The sequence below is a fragment of the Thalassophryne amazonica genome, chromosome 21 (assembly GCF_902500255.1).
Source record: "Thalassophryne amazonica chromosome 21, fThaAma1.1, whole genome shotgun sequence".
Classification (NCBI taxonomy): Eukaryota; Metazoa; Chordata; class Actinopteri; order Batrachoidiformes; family Batrachoididae; genus Thalassophryne; species Thalassophryne amazonica.
Window position 1 is genome coordinate 34,385,086 of NC_047123.1, and position 13,124 is coordinate 34,398,209.

At 41.7% G+C, this 13,124-nt stretch overlaps 1 protein-coding gene across 2 annotated transcripts in view; it reads left to right on the top strand.

Moving 5' to 3' along the window:
• ches1 (checkpoint suppressor 1) overlaps window positions 1-13,124 on the top strand; it is a 74,646-nt gene that overhangs the window by 42,828 nt on the left and 18,694 nt on the right. The window lies entirely within an intron of this gene.

Genomic DNA, 13,124 nt, shown 5'->3' on the forward strand with positions numbered 1-13,124 from the left:
ACAGCCACTGGCTGCATGGACATACATCTGTGTCATTCAAAGGTCAAAGTTTAGCAGATTAATGATAGATTGCCACTATGTGCATCACACACAAGAAACAAATAAATCAAAAGTGTTGAGAGATCACAGTGACTCAAAGTATCAGGCATGTCGAGAAAATATTACAAGGGCTTTTAAACAGTAAAGTTTCCAAATTTGCATTTTGCCACTTTTCTATATTTGCATGGGCTCAGAAATTTGACTTGAATATTGACCAAACTTAATAGAAACTGGGTCACTTTTTTCCATCAGTAGGCCCAGTGTGCCTGCCAAGTTTGATTAAAACTGCATTATGCGTTCTGAAGTTATCTTGATAAGTCATGCATACAAACATAGTTCCATAGAGACAAAGGCAATCATGAGAGTGTATGCCTCTAATATGATTTGATGCAATAATGTGAATGTGTGTTTCCTTTGCAGCCTCTGCAAATGGAGATAAAACAAATGGATCACACTCAGGATATGAAGAAAATTCCACAGAAATTTCCTTGCTTCAGAAACATGGCTGTTGTTGCACAGGTCTAAAACCAGACTTTATGTACACACGGACAGACTGATACAAACTCATTTGCACATGACGCTTGCTTCAATTCAGATGACGGCCTGTTTCAAAGTTTATCGTACATAAACAATCAAATGTGTATGTGTGGTTGGTTTACTGTTTGCTGTATTTTTTTTGTCTGAGGTAATTGGGTCTGATATGAATCACCCTTTTTGGGATCAATAAAATTGTTTAAATCTTGAATCTTGAAAATAATCCTGATCAATTTCACTCAGTGAAGTATAAAATTGTTTGTTTTTGTGAACTGTGATGTCAGATTGGTGTCGGCTACCTTCCAATACCCTGAGTTAATTGAAAGAGAAAGTTGGATCAGTCCATCGCGGGTAAAATAATATTGGTAAATATGAGGCCGGTTATTCCAACAGTCCTCGGTGTGTGGTTATGAGTTATTTTGCAACCAGAGTTATCAGCAGTTTGCAGGCAGATCCATCGTGAAGTCAAACATATTCTGTATTTTGTCTACAGCCGTACCAGATTCGGCCTTATCAATAGTTGATGATCTCTGCTTTTATAGTTCTCTTTCACGCTGACGTTCTGCACTTCCCCGGTGGGAACAATGATTCTCTTTTTATTTAAGTCTTGATACGGACTTTTTATACCAGCTTTCTCATCCAGATTTAACTCCATTAAAGAGTCGGTGTAAACGGGGGAATGAATCCCTCACTCAATTAGTGCTGAATTAATACGGGAGGATTTAATAACACAGATGCCAGCAGACGTTAGATTTCATCTCACCCGAGGGGGCTGGGGGGGGCGGGGTGGAGGCAAACGGCGAGAATCAATGTTCTCTCTGCACATTTAGCTGATTGAGATTATGTTGGAGGATGTGGACACGCTTTCATGTTTTGCTTGACCTGAACTCTTCATTTTGAGAGAGTGGGTGCTGTGAACACGCACCCGTATATATACACACACACATACACACACGCCCTCATGCTATGCTGTCATCTGGCCCTTGACTACAACAGTGCAGAGTTTCTGTTGTGTACATATCTCCATAGAAACTCGGCCACAGTTGACATAAAAGTATGCTGTTGCTGTAGCAACGGGAAAACTGATTTGGTTTTAGGCGTGTGTGTCTGCCCCCCACCCCCCACATATGTGCTCGCTGCGTCGAGGTGATTCTGGCAAGGACAGCCTGTCTTGTCACTGCGCACCGTTTAAGACGGCGCAATAATTAACCCTTCAGACATATTCCCAGCACACGCACCAACTCGCACGTCTGGCATCAGGCGTGCAAACAAACAAGCACAACAAAGAGACACGCACGAACGCTTACAAGGACTCACGTACATGCGAGCGGCGTGTCGGCGAAGAAACGAGGGCAGATCTCTGCAGACTGCTATACCTGCTAAGTGTCTTGCTTAAACTGCAATTACAGAATGTCTGTAATTTCAATGAGACTCCAGCATTCGGAGGTTTTCACTGAGAAGATCTGCATCTGAATGCCCCTTTTTTTCCTCCCTGCTTGCTGTTTATCTCTTTTTGAAATGAGCATGCAATTACAAAGTCTAAGAATTTTCTCCATGCTGCATTACTTTTACTCACTGCACGCTCTGCAAAGGAAGAATTTGGTTAAGATTTGGTCAGTTATCGTTTTGAAGGCCCAGATGTCGAGACAGCAGGGACGACGCTGACTGTGAATGCGCCAAATAATATTTCCATCACTTTACAGAGGTGGAGATTAATATGACAGGGACCTATTTGTTCCAGTGACTGTATTTCTGGGTCATATCCAGGCAGATGACAAGATGGGGACTAGTTCAGAATAAGCCGTGTATGTGAGTGCAAACTTGCGGGCGAGTGTGAGAGAGTACGAGTCACTTGGTTGCCATGGTTTTGTTTACAAAGGGAATTCTTCAAAGTGTTGAATGACGTGCCTTAATGACAAGTGTTGTGGCCTCAGACTCCTGGATCAGTGCTGAGATCAGTGTTGTAAGTCGCCGCAGTGTCCCACTCAAAAAACTCTCATGAAATCACAGCGCAGGGAACAGCCAGTTTTGTCATCTAAGAATGGTTGCGAAGCCTCTCAGTGCTGCGCTTAAGCGTGTCACCCCTGACTTAACTGTGGGTTGTTCAAATGAGAGGTGTCTTTGATTTGTCTACATTTGAACTGGAGCGAGCACGTTTTCTGCACTCAAGGTGTTTTTGTGAGCAGCCACAAAACTGTTGTACATGTTTGAAAAACATAAATTTTACATTTGTTTTCACAAAATGGGAAATCACACAATTTTCAGAAGTTAAAATTAAATATTGTGCAAAAATATATTTTTTGAATACACCTATTGTCCAGCGTTAGACCTTCGTTCCCCTGTAAAGGAATCGGCGTCACCTAACACCTCTAGGGACCTTGTGACTTCATAAATTCTTCAAAGGTGTTTCTCAGTCTCAAGAGATATGAACATCGCTGCTGAGACAAGTCAACCAACGTATGTGCAAGTGCACTGCAGATCGCATAAAGATACACATGTGACACCTAAATCTAAGAAGTCATTGAAAGTCTGGATCTTAGACGTGATCCAGGACAGTTACAATACTGCGACGTTCTGACCCAAGTGCTGCCATTAAGGTATCCATTGATTCTACAGAGAACACAAAATCGAAAGCCAAGTTCGAGTTTCCTTGCCAACAAACCACAAAGTCGCTGGTTTCCACGACTCTACCCAACATCGAGTCCATGCAAGCATTGGACAGGTTAGCAGGCAAAACACTACCTTTTTAATATTTGCTGTTAAAACCAAGTGGCTGGTAGAGGAGGGGCTGGAGCTTATGTGCACACTCGTATTTGTTGGTTTAAATAAGTAGAGGACGGGTCATGATGAAAGTGGAGTGGAGTGGTAGGTCTTGGATCAAGGAACATTTGATTGAATTTTTTTGACCAGAAGCTGCCCCCTTTTATGTTTTTCTTTGGTGTGGTGATTTAAAAAATCAGGCTTATGACCAGGCGATCCTTGATTCAGTTCCCCGATTGGACAGGGAAAGCTCTCAAAGTCCCCTTATGCAAGGTTCTTTATCGTTAAAGTTGATTTCGATCAGCAGTTTAGTCCCCTGCACGGCAGCAAACTGACATCTGTGTGTAAAAGGGTGAATGTTAGGCATCAGTGTAAAGCGCTTTGATAGCCTGCATCAGATGAAAAAACACCGTGAAATGCCATCCTTCTGCTGTAACTTATGACTTTTTTGTTTGTTTGATTTTCCCTTGTGATGTCACAAAGATCTGATTGATCAAAAGGTAGAATTCATGGTGTCTCACGTTTGTTTTCTGGGAGAGCCAAATCAGTTTCAGTTTAGAGGCAGATCCTGTTGTGGTTGCAGATTAATTTTTCCGTGACAATAAAAGTTCTTTGATTCACATCTTCAACACCTTCAACTGTACACTGACCCAAACTGCACCTTTCCACAAAATGTAATTACAAATATTCATAGGTTTTTGGCACGTCCTGATATAAAAATGCCGGTGACATAACCACAAGCACATTGGCGCAGTGTGTGGTACTCTTGCATTATGGCAAGAAGACCAGCTCCTTTTTGTTTGGACTTTGGATGTTGTGATCATGTCTGCATGGGTTTCCTCAAACCATCCACACGGATGCCTTTGACCAAGGCTGTAGACCTGGACTTGTAGATGGCACTGTGGCTGCCTGCTCCTCTTAGTAGCTAGAACCTGGATGGATTAAATGCAGAGGACAAAATTCCATATCATATCTTCTTGGCAGAGGTAGCGAATAAACCGTGTCTGGCTGCCTGTTAATGTAATATATTTTTCTTCTTATCTTGTTTATGACTTGTAAGTGTGTGTTTATTTCTGAGTTAAATATTCAAATGAGTGTGATACCAAGCCCGTGGCATTCTGTTTGTTCAGATTAACTCCAGGAAACCACATAAACATCAGTAAATGAGGAAGTTGGTGATGTTCTTGGAAAATGTAAATGCTTGCACTGTGGCAAGGTTGGGGAAAAAAAATGAGATGAGATTTGTGCCGCGCGTACTCGCCCGTGTCATCAAGTGCAGTTGTGTCATGTGAGCACGCCTGTGCGTGCTCCTGTGCCTGTATATAAGACGTGTATATAACACTGTGTCATCCTCATCATGATGGAATGTGTCACAGTTCACATCGCAGAAATTTCAAGCATTCTTGAACTCGTACAATGTGGCTCCGTCTCACCAACATCCAGGATTCCTATTGTACGTACAACAAGTTACAACAAGTGTTTGGTCTGTTTTACTTGTCTGAAGAGTTGAATAAATGTGTGCCAGGTGTCACTGATCTGGTGCCACTCCCCTGTAGCTATGCTGAGAATTTTCCTTCAGCCTTGTAGGTGTTGGCATGTGATCTGTTTGGTTTCTCTTCTGGTAATTATGGTTCAGTGTAAATTGAATAAAGTCATCAGCACAAAATACAAAAGAAATTACTTTGTCAAGAGGCACAAAGTGTGGCCGACCTGAGACTAAAATAAAACCACATGGAAAACTTGCTACTTGTGGAAGAAAAGTAATTTTATAACACATGTAAAGGAAATTTCCACATCTCAACCACAGCTGTTTTTTTTTTCCTATGTCCTGAAAATAGCTTACTGTCCAATTTAGAACAGCCATTTTTCACCTAAACAGCACTGAATATCTTAATTATTGTTCACACATTTTGAAAATCCAGCAGTAAATTTAATATATTAGTAATCCTCTGTTCAAGTGTTTGTAGATTTGTAGTAAGTAGTGATGGATCCTGGTTTAATCGGGCTTAACCGCTGCCAGGGTTAATGCGTTTATCCCGTCTTGCGGCTGTCTGTCCTGAAATCATATGTAGTTCTAATACTTTATGTTGATAGTATAGCTGAAGTCAAATTGTATGTGAAACTCTTGCAGCCCACAAAGCCTCTTATGTTGATACCGCGTGTGTTTCTGTGCACAGAACGCAACATCTCTGGATGGTTGTATTGTGGCTTATGTTCTCTGTGCATCATGTGTTGTTTTTAATCTTGCCTGATTACTTTGATGAAGACTAAATTTATTTTCTCCTCTCTTAAAATGGATTCTACACAGCTGCACATTCAGTGCTGGAGATACTTAGTGATATAATTATTTTGGGACTACAGGAGGTAAAGATGATACCAGTAAAATGTGTATACTGCAATGTTAAGGTGAAAAAAAAGAAAGAAAAAGGACACATTGTAAAATTCATGTGTCTGTTCTTATATTTGCTTTTGTACTTTGCGTTGTTGGGGGTCAAAATCTAATAGTCTGTGTCATGACACCTCAGTAACGGATCAAGTAGGGGTGAAATATGTTGGGGACCTTGTGTGCCCTGTAGCTCTACAGTAACCATGAAGGCACATGAAGAACCCTGAACACGAGATGGCTAACAGGGCTCTGGTGAAACAAGAAGTCCTCGTCAGCAGATCAGCCAGAGGAGGTGATGGCTTGTAACCCAGTGGCTGTGAAGGCGCACAAAGGCTGCAGGAGGTCCTCAGACCCCAATCATCTGGGATTTCACAGCAATTGGACCAGGTGAAGGATCTGTCAAAGACCGTGTGTTTGTTGGTGTACAATGGCATTGCCACATCAAAAGAACCCACACACAGTCGTCTCTAGATCGATCCTGGAAGAAGAATTCCATGATCCCATCCAGAAATCAACCAAGAGACAATCGTCTTTGCTTGTGTACTTTACTTTGCGTTAAGCTGAAGCACTAAAAGGTTTATCCACCAGGAGGCACATTTTCTGAATCATACTTGGCTGACATTGGAACAGCTCCTCATCTTCATGATCTCACTTGGCTGTTCGGACCTGCTTTGTTACTGTATATGACAAGACAGCTGGCAAACATCTTACTGGGGAGGGTGATGGTCTAATGGTTAAGCAGTGGGCTTGAGACCAGTAGATCCTCGGTTCAAACTTTGGTCTGGCCACCAAATCACTAAAGGCCCTTGTGCAAGGTTCTGAATCCCCAAGTTGCTCCTGGTGTGTAGTGAGCACCTTGCATGCCAGCACCCTGACACCCTGACATCAGTGTGTGTGTTTGTGTGCATGTGAGGCATTACTGTAAAGCACTTTGAGCATCTGATATAGATGGAAAAGTGATACATAAATGCAGTCCATTGACCAAACATTCTCCAAGACACCTGACAGATAAAAGTTCCACTAATGCGCAGTTTCTCCATCCACAACCACATATAAACTTATAACACCTTGAGAGTTGTCTGGGTGTCCTGGTGGCTTCCATCAAGCCACTCCGTATATTTAGAATAAATTGCTCCCATCCCAACTGTTTCTGGAATGTTTTGCAGCCAAGTCTTAAATTAAATTAATCTAATTAATGAATTAGTTGACAGGGAAAGTACAGGATTAATGGAGTCAGTCGCTCGCTGAGTCAGTCAGTCAGTGAGTCAGCCCACAAAATCTCTGTATATAACTCTGTAAAAACTGTGACATATTCAGCTCTGATCCTTCTGGTTCTGATAGAAACAGGTGAAGAGTAGTGAGCCTTGTGTTTTGGGTTATTATGTTTGCACCTTTGAACATGCACAGTGACGTAACACACAGTGATGTTTGCTGTTGTTATGATGCGCTTGAAGGCTATACATTAAATGGGACCAGAATTTAGAAAAGAGCAGATTTGTGGTCACGTGTGCAGCTTTTTCTGCAGCCAGAGAGAAAATTTTCAGGCTCCAAGTTGAAAGAAAAAAAAAAAAAAACAACTCCTCTTGATTTGTTTGAACCCTGCTATGAAGGGTTAAAGCACTTTCTATGTGAGAAGGTAATACCACAGTTTGGAATGTAGTAGCTGTACTATATGGTTACTAGCAGGGTCAGTGGCAGCTGGGACCTTTTAATATCTCCTTTTTCTACAGGAGACCAGCCCCCACAGCTTATATAACATAGGAAACAGATGTTGGCAGCACACAATCATTTTCTTTGTCTCCTCTATCTTCCTCATGCTGTGACGTGTCCCATTCACATTATGTATGTGTTTTCTCCATAAAGTGCATATCAGTGCACAGTGGCATACTGAATTGTCATAAAACCAAGATGTTTGTACAACAATGTGTCATTTTCTTGCACAAAAATACTTCAAGCTGTGATACTAATAGGCACAGGTATTTAAATGATCTAAAATTTATAATAGAGCTTAATCCCAGCAGTGATGGACATGATAAGATTAAAAAGGGGTCTCACAGACTCTTTGTCTCACAGTCATGAATGAGCCTTTGTTATGGGTAGTACAGACCTGGGAAAGATTTGCTACTTTATTTCACTTGTCATCACAGGTTTGCCCTCCGAGCTGGCGGTATAGCTAAAAAAAAAGTATATGTGGCTTTCAGGATGCTCCGCCTACTGAAACAGAACCATAACCTAGTGAAGAGTTTAGTCTTTTCATACATTTGAGCAGAAAGGCCATGTTGCATGAAAATGGATCAGATCTAGGCTCTGTTCGCCCAAGTGCCTTCTGGCAAACTGTCAACTGCCTCCTCCAGACAGATTACCACACAGTGCCATGCTGTTTGTATTTCTCTAAAAAATGATGTCCATGAAGTCCAACACATATTCAGTCACTTAGAAATGTTCATGTATCCATCCCCTGACTTTTCATATTTAAAAAAAAAAGGCTGCAAAAGTGATTATTTGTATTATGAAATTTTTATATTTAGTTTGTCCAATTATTTCTGAGCATTGAAAATGAAAGGTTTGTTTAAAATTTTCTGTAAATGGATAATGCAGTATTTTTATTCACTCTGCCTTTAATTAAAGCTGAAAGTTGATTTTACACAAATGCAATTATGGTGGCGTCCAGATGCAAGGAAACAAAAAATTGTCCAAATACTTACGGACCTGACTAAGTATTAGAAACTTTGATATGCTAAAGAGAATTTTTGTGTTTTTGATATTCACTTCTCTGAAGTTGTGTAATACATTTGTGGAGTATGATTTTGTTGTGAGTGTGGATTGTGTTCTTTCACTATAAACGACGCAATAAAGTGACAAATAAATCCACAATGATAAGACAGGCCAGTGAACATGGGGCTCGGGTAATACTGAGATCCACAAACACAGCACTGTTTCCTGCTCGCTCCACACTTGTGTTTTCGTTTCATGATCAGTGTCAGACTTTATCACAGTTTAACTCAACCTCAAGTAGTTTTTGGGGAAACTTTAAAGTCAGAACTTTGCAGATTTGCAGGAACACACACACACACACACATATATATGTCCTTTCTTTTTAAATTACTTATCCTCTCACTTCTATATGATGCCTGTTGCTACGGAGACCGCTATAACCCAGGTGACAGACCCTTCCTGCGAGTTGCACCCTGTGATTGGCCTGTTGACGAGGAAAGGAGGGGTGTACACTTTGAGAGTTGTGATTGGTCGGCAGAGGTAGCGGTGTGGCAGACAGTGTGTCTGTAGATAGCATTGATTTAATCGTCTGGCAAGCGGCAGCTAGTCGACACACACACACACGTATGTGTGTGTGTGTGTGTGTGTATATAGGAACGGCTGGCGGGCAAGAGGTGCAAGGGGAAATTTGGCCCAGTGGGGGTCACCTCTGTGGGAGAGAGAGTATGTGTGTGTAATATCATGCTCTCCAGGAGAGGCGTTGCTGGCAGTAATAGAAGCACTCCCAGGAGCAGATCACACTGGGTAATATCACGCTCCCTGGGGAACTCGCCATACACGCTCACCCACACGCACACATGGAGCAAACACGGCACATATGGCCTGTGTACAACACGACTAGCACATTGATCCCAACATGGCGGGGGACGCAAATGAATGGTGCGCACACATCCGATTAACTTCTTGCATTCTTACGAGGTCATGTGATGGTGTTTGACTTTCTGTGGAAGTGCCAGTTGGTCGGAACTGATTCGAAATGGTACATTTCTAAGCTTTCAGAATAACATGACAAATATTCCAGTAACTGTAAACAACCTACAGTATATTTGGGTAGTGATTATGTTTGGGTAGTGATTCCTTCAGTAAGAACTCTTACAAATGTTTTTTATTTTCTGCCAATAAAACTCATATGGTCGATTCACTTATGTTTATATCTTCCTCCTTGCTCAGTCCTTTGTAACTGTAATGAATCCAATGTCAAACCTAAAGACCAACTGATATATTGCTTGGCTGATATGTTGGTTTCGGTGTTATTTTTCACAGCAATAGAACCGATAAATGAAAACTTTTATTTTACCAAATAAGCAATGGAGAAAAACAATCTGGCTGTTGGAAATGGTGCTATTCCATAATTTGTCCAGCAAAGGACACTCCAGCAGCATTATTTACAATGATCCCAATCTTGGCTGAAACGCGTCACCCCTTGTCCCCATTAGCCACAAGAAGCTGAGGCAAAACAACCAGCTGCCATTTATTTCAGTCAGGGTGGCGTTTTACATCGACAAGCAACAAGTGGTTGCTATGCTACTAGCTCAGCGGGACCAAAAGAGATGAGAAGTCTATTTTATGGAAACGCTTAGTGATGTGGCGTGGCAACTGCCAAGTTGGTTGTTGGTTATATTTATAGTTATTTGTTTTAGTTATTTATAAAGTTCATGTTTAAACCGTAAAACATTGAGCCTCAATTGCATTTCTTTGTCAGAAGGTTTTGATAATGACATGTTCATAATCATTGTCTCTTTTATGGATATATACTGCAATATATCGGTATGAATGGTTTTTTACTCCGGAATATTGGTATGTTTCCCCCAAAATCCACGTTGGTCAGGCTCCAGTGTGATCCACATTAAATATCAGTTGACATCATTATCAACCATCATCTTGACAAAGAATTCCAGTGATGGTATTTTTAGGTAGTAAAGTCTTGTAGCAATTTTCGAGATGTAGAATTAACACCAAACATCAACATAACTAGTGTTGTATTTTAAGTTTTAATACCAAACTCTATAAAGAAGGAAAAAGGGTTTTGTAGGATTTTCCTATTTTAGGGCCCCTTCACACATAGCGCGAAGTTGGTCAAAGTGCACATGAAGCAGGCGTTTTGTGCAACACGTTGTACACCTGTTGCTACAACTGTTTGCGCACACAAGCATCTGAAAGACAGAGTGTGCTGTGTGAACCCATCAACCCCTCTCGCGGCAGGTGTAGGCCAAATTCCAGCTGACATATGAACATCTAACACTGCTCGTTGGCACTGTGGAGATCTGTCATTCTGGACATTCCAGTCTGAAAAACACGTACTGTGTTTGGACAGACATGGACTAACACTGCCCACTGTGACGCGGTGTGTCTGCTGTCATCATGTGGACCTAATAAACAACAGCGATATAGCGAGGGAGCCTGCGCACGCTGCAGCCCATTGATAGGCTGCCCCCAGGCTGAAACGGACTGTCGGATCAGAATACACAGCGGGCGTTCTGACTGTCACATCACCCACGTGAGCTCTGTTCCATATGACGCGTGTCAGTTCTGGCGCGCCATCCGTCAAGACATGGCATCGGGCAGGACATGCGCCAGCAGATGTGGACATGAGAAGAGGAAACTGCTTCGTCATTCATGTCATTTCATGACTGTATGTCTGTGACCATGGGTCATCTACAGAGGAACAGACGGATCATATTTGTATTGCCCGCTTGATAAGAGGGATTCAATATAAAATGCTGTTTTTTATGGTGTATGTTAAAAAAAAAAAAAATCCCATCTCTTTGTTGAATGCAGACATTTTCCCCGCACCATTTACAGGCCAGTGACGGTAGCTTAGCAGTAAAGTTTCGGGCTGGCAATCAGTTAAAGTGAGGTTCAGATCCTGTGGTTGATATCTTTTGTTTTTGTTTTTTTTTTTTCCCACATCAGCGACGTGATGTGGTTCCACAGGCCCTGGCTGGTTTTTATGATTTTATTTATTCCACATAAGCAGTGCGATTGTGATGCACCTCACACTGTGTTCCTGCTCGAAAGACACTGTCGCATGCATGAACCCTCGCACCGGGATCGTGCACACCTGCCCATCGGCGCGATGTTCTTGGTGCGCTAATTGAACTGTTTCGCCACATTCAACGAAACTTCGCACTATGTTGAAGGGGCCTTTAAAAATTGTATTTCTTTTTAAAAAACTTATTTAATGCTTATCATTATTATTGTTTTAAACATGACTATTTGGACCTCAAATCATTTTAAACATGTATTGTGTGTGTGGTGTATATATATAGTCTATATATATATATAGTACAGCCATTGTTTTCATCAAAGCCTTACTTTTCTATTCCTGAGGCTTACTGCAATTAAGTCATAATTCTATGTGCACTTTTGTTGGGAATATTCTTATTGAGAAATGTCATAAATTTAACAGCATTTCATAAATGTCCTCTTCCTTCAAAATCTAATTTTCTCATGTTGCTTGATAAGATAATGGCCCTTCTCAGAAGACCTCACTGCCTTTATTTAATGTTTAATTTTGTAATATACCAGATTTTTTAGAAATTTTATGCATTTCTTGAATTCCCTGCTAAATTGATTTGGAATGGGTTTGATACAGGGCCGTTTCCACTGCAGCTTTGAGAAGGTAAATGTGTTAGCGCTTCAACTGGTGGCTGTGTTCTTGTTTGATTAGCTCGTCTGAATCCTGCGTTCCCACTCAAAGGTTTGCTTCCTGTTGTTGAAGTGGCCTCGTTTACATTGTTGATATCACCTCTCTTTTGAACGAGAGTGTGACAGCGCAGCCGTCTGCGAGCCCCTGGTGGTGGGTCTTGTATCCATGGTGATAATAAACAGTGTAGTCCGTGTGTGCTCGCCACCACAATTATGGCGTATAGGTTTGGTGTAACACAAAGTGATTCATGTTTAAGATCATTGCATGCAGTTTATGCTCGGTGTCAAACTGCTGATTTGACTTTGTTGTTTTTGTGTCAAAGGTCACAGAGTGCACCATCAGCATCTCGGGTTATATTAGGATAATACCACACCTGAAAGCTGACTCCTGTCGAACTGTAGTCAGTTCTCTATTGGCTCTAAGACCAATTGCTGGTACCTATCCCCAGATGCCATAACATGAAGTGAATGAGAGTTTACTGACGCCAGTCCATCATAGGTTACTTCCCCAACTGAGCTTGATGCCCATTTACAGTTAGTTGGCTAAAAAAAATGCACCGTGAGTGTGTCATCCAAGAACACAGACAGTAGCGAGATGGAGAATTGAATATGGGTTGGCATACTACTCGGCCAACTCTGTTCCTGACCTGACCGGAGGGCCACGAGTGCTTAAAGTGAAGATGTAACCATACAAAAAGCTTTGATGTAGCTGCAGTGCACTCGCTTTCACATCCACCCAAACACAAACTGCACCACAAGCTTCAGAAATTGGCATATCTGGACATACCTCCCAAGCAGGTTTCTCTGCTGTATTTGCAAAAGCAACAAGAGCTCACATTGGTGACATCTCACCACCGTGCAACCCGTATCTGTGTCACATCACACAGCACTACAAAGTGAAGCCAACATCGGGAAGGGCGGCTTTAATTTTACATTTACTTTGTGCTCCTTCCTCCTGCCACTCCGTGTCTCCGTTGTACAA